Genomic DNA, 15,359 nt, shown 5'->3' with positions numbered 1-15,359 from the left:
TATGTGCATATACATGTGCGTGCATGAGAACATACACACGTGCACACACGTACATACATATGCCTATACAAATGCATGTATACACATAAATGAAAACATACACAAAGACATATGTACACGCCCCTGTATACACTTTTTTGACTCCCATATTTTATACTGGAAATTCTTGAGACTATTATGGAAACCAATGTTTACTTATCATTCAATTTTCTTTCTATAGTAATTGATGATTCTTCCCTCAAAGGTAGAAGACTCTATAGTGCCAGAAATGTTTCTTTATACCTTCCTCACTCTGTTTAGCTCAGATTTCTAATGAATTTATAGGCTATATTTAACTATAAACATGATAATAACTAATACTCTACCAAATGTATGAATACACGGAACAAGAAAATAAGGGGCAGAAGAGAATGAGGAGTGAGTCAGTGAATTGGAGGAATAAATAGAAAGGGAAATAAGGATAATGAACATCAAAATATAAAGGCATAATACCAAAAGCAACAAGTTTACAGTGGGAGAAAGTAAACAAAGAATTCCACAAAGTGAAAACTTGGAGGGTATGGGATTTAACAATTGCACATAACCCTGATTTTTCTTAGAAATAGTTTTCTTTACTTTGGAGAGTGATTTTTTTAACCTGTCATTTTTACAAATAACCTCTCCAAAAAAGATCTTGTCAAATCTCCTCCTTTAAGAAAAGCTCATTAATTAATTAAAATAAGAACACTCTTTATGAGTATATTGTATTGTGTGAATTTATTACTCTTCCCTCTGACTTCTCTCATCTTAGGTAGAAGTAAACAAAGAAATGTCTTCCTAGAGGGCAGACAGCAGAAGCAAGAAGAACTACAATCCTGCAGCCTATGGAACAAAAAGCACATTCACAGAAAGATAGACAAGATGAAACGGCAGAGGGCTATATACTAGATGAAGGAACAAGATAAAACCCCAGAAAAACAACCAAACGAAAAGGAGATAGGCAGCCTTCCAGAAAAAGAATTCAGAATAATGATAGTGAAGATGATCCAGGACCTTGGAAAAAGAATGGAGGCAAAGACTGAGAAGACGCAAAAAACGTTTAAAAAAGACCTAGAAGAATTAAAGAATAAACAAACAGAGATGAACAATACAATAACTGAAATGAAAACTACACTAGAAGGAATCAATAGCAGAATAACTGAGGCAGAAGAACAGATAAGTGACCTGGAAGACAGAATGGTGGAATTCACTGCTGAGGAACAGAATAAAGAAAAAAGAATGAAAAGAAATGAAGACAGCCTAAGAGACCTCTGGGACAACATTAAACACAACATTCACATTATAGGGGTCCAAGAAGGAGAAGAGAGAGAGAAAGGACCTGAGAAAATATTTGAAGAGATTATAGTTGAAAATTTCCCTAACATGGGAAAGGAAATAGCCATCCAAGTTCAGTAAGCGCAGAGAGTCCCAGGCAGGAAAAACCCAATGAGAAACACACCAAAACACATAGTAATCAAATTGGAAAAATTAAAGACAAAGAAAAATTATTGAAAGCAGCAAGGGAAAAACGACAAATAACATACAAGGCAACTCCCATAAGGTTAACAGCTGATTTCTCACCAGAAACTGTACAAGCCAGAAGGGAGTGGCATGACATATTTAAATTGATGAAAGGGAAGAACCTACAACCAAGATTACCCTACCAGGCAAGGATCTCATTCAGATTCAATGGAGAAATCAAAAGCTTTACAGACAAGCAAAAGCTAAGAGAATTCAGCACCACCAAACCAGCTCTACAACAAATGTTAAAGGAACTTCTCTATGTGGGAAACGCAAGAGAAGAAAAGGACGTACAAAAACAAACCCAAAACAATTAAGAAAATGGTCATAGGAACATACATATCGATAATTACCTTAAACATGAATGGATTAAATGCTCCCAACAAAAGACGCAGTCTCGCTGAATGGATAGAAAAACAAGACCCATTTATATGCTGTCTACAAGAGACCCACTTCAGACCTAGGGACACCTACAGACTGAAAGTGAGGGTATGGAAAAAGATATTCCATGCAAATGGAAATCAAAAGAAAGTTGGAGTAGCAATTCTCATATCAGAGAAAATAGATTTTAAAATAAAGAATGTTGCAAGAGACAAGCAAGGACACTACATAATGATCAAGGGATCAATACAAGAAGAAGATATAACAGTTATAAATAGATATGCACCCAACATAGGAGACCCTCAATACATAAGGCAACTACAAACAGCTATAAAAGAGGAAATCAACAGTAACACAATTTTTGTGGGGGAATTTAACACCTCATTTACACCAATGCACAGATCATCCTAACAGAAAATTAATAAGGAAACAGATGCTTTAAATGACACAATAGACCAGATAGATTTAATTGATATTTATAGGACATTCGATCCAAAAACAGCAGATTACACTTTCTTCTCAAGTGCGCACGGAACATTCTCCAGGATAGATCACATCTTGGGTCACAAATCAAGCCTCAGTAAATTTAAGAAAATTGAAATCATATCAAGCATCTTTTCTGACCACAACGCTATGAGATTAGGAATCAATTACAGAGAAAAAAATGCAAAAAACACAAACATATAGAGGCTAAACAATACGGTACTAAATAACCAAGAGATCACTGAAGAAATCAAAGAGGAAATAAAAAAATACCTAGAGACAAATGACAATGAAAACACGACAATCCAAAACCTATGGGATGCAGCAAAAGCAGTTCTAAGAGGGAAGTTTATAACAATACAAGCCTACCTCAAGAAACAAGAAAAATCTCAAATAAACAATCTAACCTTATACCTAAAGGAAGTAGAGAAAGAAGAAAAAACAAAACCCAACGTTAGTAGAAGGAAAGAAATCACAAAGATCAGAGCAGAAATAAATGAAATAGAAACAAAGAAAACAATAGCAAAGATCAATAAAACTAAAAGCTGGTTCTTTGAGAAGATAAACAAAATTGATAAACCATTAGCCAGACTCATCAAGAAAAAGAGGGAGAGGACTCAAATCAATAAAATTAGAAATGAAAAAGGAGAAGTTATAACAGACACCGCAGAAATACAAAGCATCCTAAGAGACTACTACAAGCAACTCTATGCCAATAAAATGGACCACCTGGAAGAAATGGACAAATTCTTAGAAAGCTATAACCTTCCAAGACTGAACCAGGAAGAAATAGAAAATATGAACTGACCAATCACAACTAATGAAATTGAAACTGGGATTAAAAATCTTCCAACAAAAAACTCCAGGACCAGATGGCTTCACAGGTGAATTCTACCAAACGTTTAGAGAAGAGCTAATACCTACCCTTCTCAAACTCTTCCAAAAAATTGCAGAGGAAGGAAAATTCCCAAACTCATTTTATGAGGCCACAATCACCCTGATACCAAAACCAGACAAAGATACTAAAAAAAAAAAAAATTACAGACCAATATCACTGATGAATATAGATGCAAAAATCCTCAAGAAAATACTAGCATACAGAATCCAACAACACATTAAAAGGATCATACACCACGATCAAGTGGGATTTATCCCAGGGATGCAAGGATTCTTCAATATACGCAAATCAATCAATGTGACACACCATATTAACAAATTGAAGAATAAAAACCATATGATCATCTCAATAGATGCAGAAAAAGCTTTTGACAAAATTCAACACCCATTTACGATAAAAACTCTCCAGAAAGTGGGCAGAGAGGTAACCTACCTCAACATAATAAAGGCCATATACGACAAACCCACAGCAAACATCATCCTCAATGGTGAAAAACTGAAAGCATTTCCTCTAAGATCAGGAATGAGACAAGGATGTCCACTCTCACCACTATTATTCAACATAGTTTTGGAAGTCCTAACCATGGCAATCAGAGAAGAAAAAGAAATAAAAGGAATACAAATTGGAAAAGAAGAAGTAAAACTGTCACTGTTTGCAGATGACATGATACATAGAGAATCCTAAAAATGCCACCAGAAAACTACTAGAGCTAATCAATGAATTTGGTAATGTTGCAGCATACAAAATTAATGCACAGAAATCTCTTGCATTCCTATACACTAATGATGAAAAATCTGAAAGAGAAATTAAGGAAACTCTCCCATTTATCATTGCAACAGAAAGAATAAAATACCTAGGAATAAACCTACCTAGGGAGACAAAAGACCTGTATGCAGAAAACTATAAGATACTGATGAAAGAAATTAAAGATGATGCCAACAGATGGAGAGACATACCATGTTGGATTGGGAGAATCAACATTGTGAAAATGACTATACTACTCAAAGCAATCTACAGATTCAATGCAATCCCTATCAAATTACCAATGGCATTTTTTACAGAACTAGAACAAAAAATCTTAAAATTTGTATGGAGACAAAAAAGACCCCGAATAGCCAAGGCAGTCTTGAGGGTAAAAAAAAAGGAGCTGGAGGAATCAGACTCCCTGACTTCAGACTATACTACAAAGTTACAGTAATCAAGACAATATGGTGCTGGCACAAAAACAGAAATAAGGATCAATGGAACAAGATAGAAAACCCAGAGATAAACCCACGCACCTATGGTCAACTAATATATGACAAAGGAGGCAAGGATATACGATGGAGAAAAGACAGTCTCTTCAATAAGTGGTGCTGGGAAAACTGGACAGCTACATGTAAAAGAATGAATTAGAACACTCCCTAACACCATACACAAAAATAAACTCAAAATGGATTAGAAACCTAAATGTAAGACCGGACACTATAAAACTCTTAGAGGAAAACATAGGAAGAACACTCTTTGACATAAATCACAGCAAGATATTTTTTGATCCACCTCCTAGAGTAATGGAAATAAAAACAAAAATAAACGAATGGGACCTAATGAAACTTAAAAGCTTTTCAAAGCAAAGGAAACTACAAACAAGACGAAAAGACAACCCTCAGAATGGGAGAAAACATTTGCAAACGAATCAACGGACAAAGGATTAATCTCCAAAATATATAAACAGCTCATGCAGCTCAATATTAAAGAAACAAACAACCCAATCCAAAAATGGGCAGAAGACCTAAATAGACATTTCTCCAAAGAAGACATACAGATGGCCAAGAAGCACATGAAAAGCTGCTCAACATCACTAATTATTAGAGAAATGCAAATGAAAACTACAATGAGGTATCACCTCACACAAGTTAGAATGGGCATCATTAGAAAATCTACAAACAACAAATGTTGGAGAGGGTGTGGAGAAAAGGGAATCCTTTTGCACTGTTGGTGGGAATGTAAATTGATACAGCCACTATGGAGAACAGTATGGAGGTTCCTTAAAAAACTAAAAATAGTATTACCATAGGACCCAGCAATCCCATTACTGGGCATATGCCAGAGAAAACCATAATTCAAAAAGACACATGCACCCGAATGTTCATTGCAGCACTATTTACAATAGCCAGGTCATGGAAGCAACCTAAATGCCCATCGACAGACGAATGGATAAGGAAGATGTGGTATATATATACAATGGAATATTACTCAGCCATAAAAAGGAAACAAATTGGGTCATTTGTAGAGACGTGGATGAATCTAGAGATTGTCATACAGAGTGAAGTAAGTCAGAAAGAGATAAACAAATATCGTGTATTAATGCATACATGTGGAACCTAGAAAAATGGTACAGATGAACCAGTTTGCAGGGCAGAAATAGAGACACAGATGTAGAGGACAAGCGTATGGACACCAAGGGGGGAAAGCGGCACGGGTGGTGGTGGGGCTGTGATGAATTGGGAGACTGGGATTGACATATATACACTAATATGTATAAAATGGTAACTAATAAGAACCTGCTGTATAAAAAAATAAAATAAAAGATTATTTTGAAAAAAAAAAGAAATGTCTTCCTATTCCATCTACTCTTGCTTTACTTTGATGAGTTCTTGAAAATATTTGAGTATATTTCTATAAAACTGTTTGAATTACTAAGTAGAGTACTGAATTTGGTAGATAAAAATCAAGATTGTTATTCTTCTAGAGTATGTAAACTTTGGCCAAAAACTTCAGGGCATTCATATACATTAATTAAAATTAGTTTCTGTATTGAAAAATGTTGCTATTGTTTTTGAAAATTAAAACAAAATCTTTCCTTATTTACATGTAATTTTCTTACTGGATTATTCTAATTTATTAAAAAAAAGTCCATGTACAAAAATCTTATAGGAAATTTAAAAATAATTAACAAAAAGGAAAAAAAACTATTGATATCAATAATGCTTTCAAACTTCACTGATAAAATTTTGACATTTCAGTAGTAAGGTAGTCTAAAAGAAACCTATTCTTGCCAGCTTTGTGACAGTTTTAAAATGAGGGGACTATTCAGTTACAAATTACTATAAATGAAATTTCTACTTCTATTTATTTGTATTAGTACACTATATTTGATAGATTTTGATAGATTTTTATGTCTAACAAGACCCTTCATACAGGAAATTTTAGAATTAAATTTCATAATTTATTTGCCAAACTTAGTAGATATTTTTGTTTTCATTGGTTTTGATTTCGCCTGCCTCAGATAACAATTTGGCCAGCAAACAGTAATAGTAACAGAATGTTATTTGGTTAATATTACTTTGAAGGATCTAGTAGTTCCAGGCTATAGATTTTCTTTTAGTTTTATATTCCTGTTATTTTTTCTCACATATTTACCCTAACAGTGTTATTTAGTATTTGTCAGGCAGTATGTATACTAAGTATTAGGAAGTCATATATCAAGACATTTACATATAGTAATAAATTTAATCCTCCCAATGGAGAGAATTCCATCCATGAGGAAATTGAGGCTCAGTTAAATAATCTTCCCCAGGTTATACTGCAACTCAATGGGACAGGCGGGATATAAACTGAAGCAGGATATAAACTGGCTTGAGAGACTTTTTTTTCTCCTGTTGTTCTTTGAGCTATTCACAATATATTGTTGTTACTTTGTTTTAAACTGTCATTTAACATTTTTCATTTTATATCTTGAAATAATTTCAGACACAGAGAGTTGCTAAGATATAGTATGGAGAGTTCTCTTACATATTTCACCCAGCTTCCCATAATGTTAACATCTTGCATAACTATTATACAATTACTGAAACTAAGAAATTAACTTTGGTATAATTTATTAACTAAACTATCGTTTTTGGGGTTTTTTTTTCACACTTCACCAGTTTTTCCACTAAATATCCTTTTTCTATTTTGAGATCCAGTCCAGGATCCCACACTGCATTTAGTTTTCTTGTCTCCTTAATCTTTTCTAATCAGTGACAGTTTTTCTGCCTTTCCTGATCCTTAATGACTTTAACACTTCGAGACAGTAATGGCCAGGTATGTTGTAGAATGTCCTTCAGTTTGTGTGTATCTGATGTTTTCTCATGACTAGATTGAGGTTATGGACTTTGAGGGGAAAAGTTCCTTTTTACGCATCAAATCAGGGAAATACGATGTATATATGGCTTAGTACTATTTATGTTAACATTTACCACTTGTTTAAGGTGATGTCTGCCAAGTTTCTTCACTATAAAGTTAGTGTTTTTCCCTCTGTAACAAATAAATATTTGGGATGATATAATTTGAAGCTATAAAATACCATGTTTCACCTTAAACTTTTGTCCTACTATTTTAGCATGCATTGGCCTGCAACAATTATTGTAGCGCTCTAATGGTGATATTATATTTCCTTCACATGTTTACATTTATTAATTGAAATTCTTCTGTAAGGAAGAGTTATCCCTTACCCTTCCTATTATTTTTAAATAAATTAAACAGTAAGAAAAAAAAATGTCCCCCCTGCCATGTTTAGCGATTTGGGTACTCTCACTGTTTTGCATAGATCAACATTTCCATCTGAAATAGTTTTTCTTCTGCTTGAAGGAAATCTTTTAATACCCCTTACACTGCAGTTCTGCAGACAACAAATTTGTTCAGTTTTGTTATTGTGAAGAAGGTTTTATGTGGTCTTCACTTACGAAAGATATTTTCAATGGGCAAAGAATTTTAGGTTGACAGTTTTATTCTTTCAGCTCTTTAATGGTGCTTTTTCCATTGTCTTCTGGCTTCAACAATTTCTGAAGACAGGTCTACAATAATACTTACCTTTACTCCATACCAGGGGTAAATATTTTAGGTTTTGTGGATCACATACTGTCTCTGTTGCATATTCTACTTTAAAAACAAAAAAATGTAAAAAAAATTCTTAGCTTTTGGGACATACAAAAAACAGGCTTCATGACAATTTTGGCACATGGATCATATTTTATTTACTCTTGCTTTGTATCTTTTTCTCTTGCAGTTTTTTAGGTTTTCTCTTTATTGTTATTAATTTTAAAAATAATTTAATTATGAATTGCCTTAGTGTAGTTTTCTTCACATTTCCTCTTGGTGTTTGCTGACTCTCTTGGGTCTCTGGGCTTATATTCATCAGATTTGGAAAATTTGGCCATAATTTAAAAAAATGTTTTTCTTACTCTACCCCCTCTATTAGACTCCATTTTCACATATATTAGCCTGTTTGATCTTGCTCCATGGATCTCTTTTTCTCTTTATTTTATTCATTTTTTAATATCTCTCTACTTCATTTTGGATAGTTTGTGATACTATGTTTATAAGTTTATTAACATTGCTTTTCTGGAGAGTCTAATCTGATACTAACCCTATCCAGTGAATTTTTTATTTCAAATTTATATTATATTTATATTTTTGTCAGATATTCCATTTGGTTATTCCATATTTTTCCATTTATCCTCTCATTATGTTCATATTTTCCTTTAAATCTCTGAGCATGTTTGTAATTGATTTTATAGTCTTTGTTGGCAAATTCCCCCATTCCTGTCATTTTTGAGAATGTTTACATTGATGGATATATCTGCTCAATACCGGACTCGTTCTCCTGATTCTTCACATGTGCGTAACTTTTTCATTACATGCTTGTGGATGTTATGAAGTGCTGACATGTGCGTCTTTCTTTAAAGATTGATAGACATTGTTTTAGTAGGCAGTTAAGTTACTTGTTTATTAGTTTGATCCTTTTAAAGCTTTTTTTACATTTTTTTTTTTAAGAGCGGGTCTAGAATAGTATTTCCTCTAGTGCTAATTTTGCCCTACAACTAAGGTACGATCCTCTGGAGTCTCTCCACGCAATGTCCCGTGTATTAATGAGTCTCCATTCTGGATGATTAGGACTTGAATAATGCCTAGTTTTGTGTGATCTTGGGAACTGTTTGGCTTATAACTCCTTGTTAACTGTTCTTTCCTTCAGAGATGTTCTTTGCCTGCCCTTTGGGGTTTTACTCTTAATGTGTGCAGGTTGAATTTCACTAAAAACTCAGGAAGATCCCTAGGTAGATTCTGGAACTATTTCTGTGTATCTCTCTCATTTCATGTTTTCTATATTGTAAATTCGAGCCATTCTAGTATTCTAAAAGTCCAAGTCTCATGTTGTCAACATAACAAAACCACTGATAACAGTTTAGGTTCCCCTCACTACTGCATTCCAGAAATTTTCTCCAAGCATAAAGCTACTGTGATTTGTTTTTCCAATTCCAGGTATAATAGTCCTGCACTTCCTGTAACACCTAAAAATGATTGTTTCCTATAATTTGTCCAGTTCTAGTTGTTTATGAAAGGAGGATAAGGCCCTATTACACCCTTGTATCCTAATCATTGGCAAGTTTTGAGCAGAAGAGTGATGCAGCTAATAAATTCTGACCCTTGCTCTTCAAAAGTGTACTCTCTCCACCCAGGTTAGTGAAATCCAGCACTGCCTGATCTGTTTATACCAAGGGGCTTTCCTGTGACCTTTCTTCCCATGTTCTTCTGATTACAACTATCATCCAATATTTATTTGTGTTAAAGAGAGCTAGCAGCCACTACACTCTATTTTTTTTCACACTCCCTGGGGCACATACATGGAGTATGAAACAAGAAATATATACGAATTACTGAGTTTTTATAGCATCCCATGAAACTGATGGATAATCTTGACATTTATGTATATGTACTAACTAAGATTGACCTTGGAAAAATTTAGCTGAAAAGATTTAACACCATCACGTAATGGAACTGTGTCTGGCACTCAGTAATCAATATTTATCTATAGAATGAATGAATGTTTACAGTCATTTGCAGGTGTTGAACACTGCCTCTTAGTTACAGACCATAATTTTCTCTGACTTAAAGTGACCCAATATTTTTATACCACATTTCCTTTCTCAAGTCTAGTTGTAGAATGAACTGAAGCTATAAAATTCCTGGTATGTAACCTAGAAGTTATTTACCCATTAAAGCATCCCATCTTGGTGTAGTACAGTATACCTGTTAGTCCAGATGGACTCTAAAACCAGATTGCTGGGAAAGGGAAGGAAAAGGGGAAAGGGAAGGAAAAGGAGAAAGGAGGTGAAGAGGGGAGTGGGGACAGAGAAGGTTCTTTGGTGAACAAAGTTACAATTTTGAATAAATTATGTGAAACATGAATTTTGTTGCCCTGCCCTCTTCTCCTTAAAACTATTTCATTTTCTGAGTTCCTATGAACATATTTTTTTTCCCACTTTGACTGCCACAGAAAGCAGTAATTCCTATAGCCTCAAAGCCAAGCTTTTAAGTACTGACATCTGTCTTTGTGAGTTGAGGTGCTCACAGAATTGCACAGTTAGACACATGAATGAATAGAGGCACTCACGCTTTCCACTCATAAAGATTAAAAGCAACTTGACATTCTCTATGCTCCTTTATTTAGCCTGAAAGTTTCAGGAATTTTCCAGTTACAAGTTTTAGATCCTTAAAATGGTAAGCATGCTCAGCAAAACATGATTAACTTCTAATATTTTGGCTTTTAGTCTTCCTTGATTTATTTAACACATACCAATATTTTGTCAAAAAATATTATTTTGCCTTTCTTTAATCAGAAATCAAAAACTAATGATAAAATTTATGGGACAAATTGAAAAGGAGCTTATTCTCTGGTGAGTTGCCAATGGATAGACAATATTCATTTATTATTACCTGCTAGTAAATTAAGATAAGATAGCTATGAAACAGATTATTTTTAAAACATTATTATTGAGATAATCCTAGTCCCAAATATATACTATTATACCACATAACCACTTAGCAGAAACTTTATTTTGCAATAATAACATCAGCTTTCAAACATGAGATGTATACATATACAGATATATAGATATCAGTAACAATTGTCTTACTGTCATACAAAAAGGAATTTTCAGTTAAAAAGCCTTTAATTTTTGGTGGCATGAATTTCATAGACCACATACTTAGATGTCAAAGAAATGAGTATATATATATATGAATATACACACACACACACATATATATATGAATACAGAATTTAGATATATGAAACTTAATTTATAATTCTACCTGTTTGCAGAAAGCTGAACCTTATCAAATAGTCCCTTTGAACTTTCTCCAGTAAATTTAGGGTTCTTTCCTGTCGCTACCCAACCGTCAACCTGGTATAAGTTCTAAAATTCAGGGAATATAAGTAGTCAAAGGGAATGTTGTGAAAGTGGGGAGTAAGAATCTGGTCCTTTTTGTCCATAGCAGGCACCTGCTAGAACAACCATTAAAAATAAAAATAGCTAACATTTATGGAATATTTATATAGCCTTATTCTAGGCACATATATATGTGTGTGTGTACATATATATATATATGAATTCATCTAACCTTTATAACAGCCCAATAAAGTACTACTATTACTATCCATGTTTTATAAATAGGAAAACTGATGCATAGAGCAGTTAAAAAATTGGGCCAAGTTTAGGCAGCAGTTAAGAGACAGAGCTGGATTTTGAACACAATAGTGGAGCTCCAGAACTGGAGCTTCAGATCTCTTTGCTCTGCAGCCTCTCACTGCTGTCTACTCCTTGGGTATAATCAATCCTCCATTTCCACACCAGCCAAGGCTTCCATGTTATATTTGGAAGTTTCTGTACCACATTCCACAATGGCTCCTCATCTCTGTCCTGCCAGACCGCTCGCTTTCCAGATCACAGCTGTCCACTCAGGGTAATACAAGGGAAATAAAATGATGTGAATGCTCACTTCTAGGACCTACTGGGGCTCACAGGGGCTCCGGGCCTCTTGTCTATCAGCCAAAAACTCCATTTAAACATCACTTCCATATTCTCAAAACCTGGTTTGAGGAATTTCCTAAGTGTTAATAGTTTCCCAAACAGGAAGCTAAATGTTCTCTCATTCTGTCCAGGAGTGCAGCCGCCTGAATAATTTTTACATAGAGAAGGTACTGGTTCATGGCTATCTTTCTTTTCTCACTATCTAGCTTAGCCTCCTCTCAGATTCTTGGCAGCACAGCTTGTCATTGAAGATGACTTAATCTTATGAAGATTTGCCAGGTGAGAAAAACTCATTCTAACAGAATATTTATTTTTCTATGTCAGTTATTTAGGTCAGGACTTTAGTTTCAAAGCTTAAGAGACTCATCATACAACTCAAAAGCCTTTTTTGTCAAGACTGTTGTGTCTCCCTTGAATACAAAAGTATACTTTGAAATTTGGAACACAAAAGCTGACTTATTTCTTAAATCTTCTCACTGTATCTTCCCTTTCTTGAGACAGTAAGCCTAAAATACTCTCACTCCCCCTGAAATGGGGAGAAGGGGGAAAAAATTCAAAATTCAAAACACATTGATAAATACTTCAAAATACTTTCCCATCATGACCTCAAAGCTCTAATTTTAAAGAATTTGAGAATAATCTCTATAGTTATCTCCAGACTTCTAATATAAAAGCCACTTGTAGTCTCTTCTTTTTAAAACAGCTTGGGGGTCCTGATACAAATTCTAAGAAACCTAAAGAATCATAACCTCTCTTCTGCTTTTTAAGAGGTAGGAGGAAAAGTAAAAATATTTGAGAGGAGCCAGAATCCTGTAGTTCTGGTCTCAACTCTGCCAATGACTAGCTGTGCTGCCAAGAACTGATCACTCAAATCTCAGTCTGTGAATTACCCAACTAACACTTCTGGAGCATCATGTATGGGTTGGAAACTTAATATATACTATTTGTTCAATTATCACAATTTTAGCACGGTCAGAAAGTGTAAGTAACTTGTCTAAGGTCTTAAAGGAATTAACTGGCAAAATTGCAATTGAAAGAAGCTATGTACTATTCCAATATAATATTTCCTGATTATCTATTAGATAATAGATATATGTGTGTGTGTGTGTGTGTGTGTGTGTATATATATATATATATATATATATATATATATATATATACACATATATATCTTTCTTAACTGTGATTTGTTGGAAAACATTATTTTGGGTAATAAAACTGGATGCTTGCTAACCCATTCACTTTACCAGAGGTCTTCTCTCCTCTTCACACGTCTTATTTTGTATACAGTACCTGTATTTTATCATGTCTTCTTAAAATTCTTAGACACATAAGGCTTATTAACCTCTTCAAAGTTTGTTAATCGTAACCACTTTCCTAGTGGTGGTTGTTATGGACCCAAAAGGGTGGAATTTATCTCCAGCTATCTCTTCCAGAGCTTACATTCACATTAGGCAATATGTAATGTTTTCTCACCATGCACACTGTCAGGCTGACACCAACAGTGAAACATGTGAATTAATACTAACATAAGCTGACATGAATTTTGCATTATAAAAATATCATTTTAAAAAGGAGAGTATGCAATGATAAACAACGTATGGGCCTGTGTTGTAAATCAAATAACATAAAGGCTTTTCTAATTTCCTTGGAGAATATATTGATTAAGTGAACTATATCACATTTGTCTTTGCACTGAAATACTGGTTTGATTTGCAAACATTAGTGAATTCTTTTCCATAACTTCTGAATGATAATTTTTTGGCTAATGGATGGCTGGAGAGATTCTGCACATCATTTAATTTCCTTAAACTCACCGCTTAAAGCTTTGGTAGTTTGCATCTGGAAACTGAGTTTTGTTTTTTGGTTTTTTTTTAAGTGATAAAGGTAAAAAGTTTAGTTGTGAGTTCTGTCACAAATAACTCTTTTAAGAACCATGAATCCTCTATCATGTGATTTACTTTTTCAGACTTATTTTCATTTTTTTTTAACAGACAGTTTCTCTTTTCTCACTAATGCAGTCTGGAAAATAGTATGGAAAGGAATCATGGGTCTAGAACAATACTGGAGAACCCTAGCAAAGGGCCATTCCTCCCACTACTCACAAGCTTTAGAGAAATAATAAGCATAATAACATATTAAAGTTTGTAAAAAATGTGTATCCACATTGAAAAGAGATTATGACAGCATAATAGCCCCTAATTTTACAAAAGCATAACTTCCAGTCTCCTTTTAGGTTTCATCCTCCAGTGCAATGGTTCTCAAACTTGGCTGCACATTGGAATCACCTAGGGAGTTTTAAAAATATGAGTCCTATACCTAGAGATTCTAATATAATAGGGCATTGCCTGGGCACCTGGATCACTAAAAGCTCTCCCAAGAGATTCTAATGTACAGCCAAGGCTGAGAATCATAGACTAGTAGCCCTTTGTAAATTCTCAAGACATACTCACTCACATATTTGGGCTGCTGACTCTACCACCCCTCTCAGCTGGCTGCCTCACTATCCTTTTGCTTGAGGCAATAAACCAGATGCTATTCTCAAGGCAATGGTGCTCTAAGTCTGTTCCATCTGACTTTCTGTTGAAGATACAGCATATGCATGATTGGTACTTATCTCTGGACGTTTCTTTGCCATGGACATTCCAATAATAGGATCATAAGTCTATTGTTGTGTATACTTTACTCATGCTCCTGGTTTCATGGCAACCTCTATCCAGGCCAGGAGAAGGCTGGTACTAGATCTATTGGCAAAGTAGAGAAAATTTGCTAACTTTTTTGTTCTTCTTGTTTATCATATCAAGCACAAGCCTGGAGGACCCATCTCCTAGAATTTATTCATAGGGTAAAAAGGATTATCTCCATTCACTTAAGGCTTAAGATGAGTCAGAAAGAAGGAGTTAGCATAGTAAAAGGTATCCCTTTGCTAGCACTAGGAGATGATTAAAACAGGAAAAAAAAGATAATGAGAGAAAAATAAATCTGTGAAATTTCTCTGGGTCTTTGAAGTTCTTTACTGGGGAGGTTTCTTAAATGAGTGAGGATAATACGTACTGTAAAGCAAAAGGACTTAAATCCATTTCTGGATTCTGGAAAAAACAATTACATTACCAACCTGGCACACAGCAACTTGGTAAGCTTGGCCAGACCAAAAAAATAAAGGATGTGAAGCATATAACCTTGCCTAAGCCACTTTTAGTTTCTAGGTGACATGAACTCTGGAT

General features: G+C 34.4%; 1 long non-coding RNA gene across 1 annotated transcript in view; it reads right to left on the bottom strand.

The window, feature by feature from the left end:
* LOC309666324 overlaps positions 1-15,359 on the bottom strand; it is a 675,327-nt gene that overhangs the window by 179,970 nt on the left and 479,998 nt on the right. The gene's annotated exons all lie outside the window — the stretch shown is intronic.

The sequence above is a fragment of the Balaenoptera physalus genome (genome assembly GCF_965194825.1).
Source record: "Balaenoptera physalus genome assembly, chromosome: 8".
NCBI classification, from domain to species: Eukaryota; Metazoa; Chordata; class Mammalia; order Artiodactyla; family Balaenopteridae; genus Balaenoptera; species Balaenoptera physalus.
Note: the sequence above shows the minus strand (reverse complement) of the source record. Positions and strands in the feature narration are given on the sequence as shown.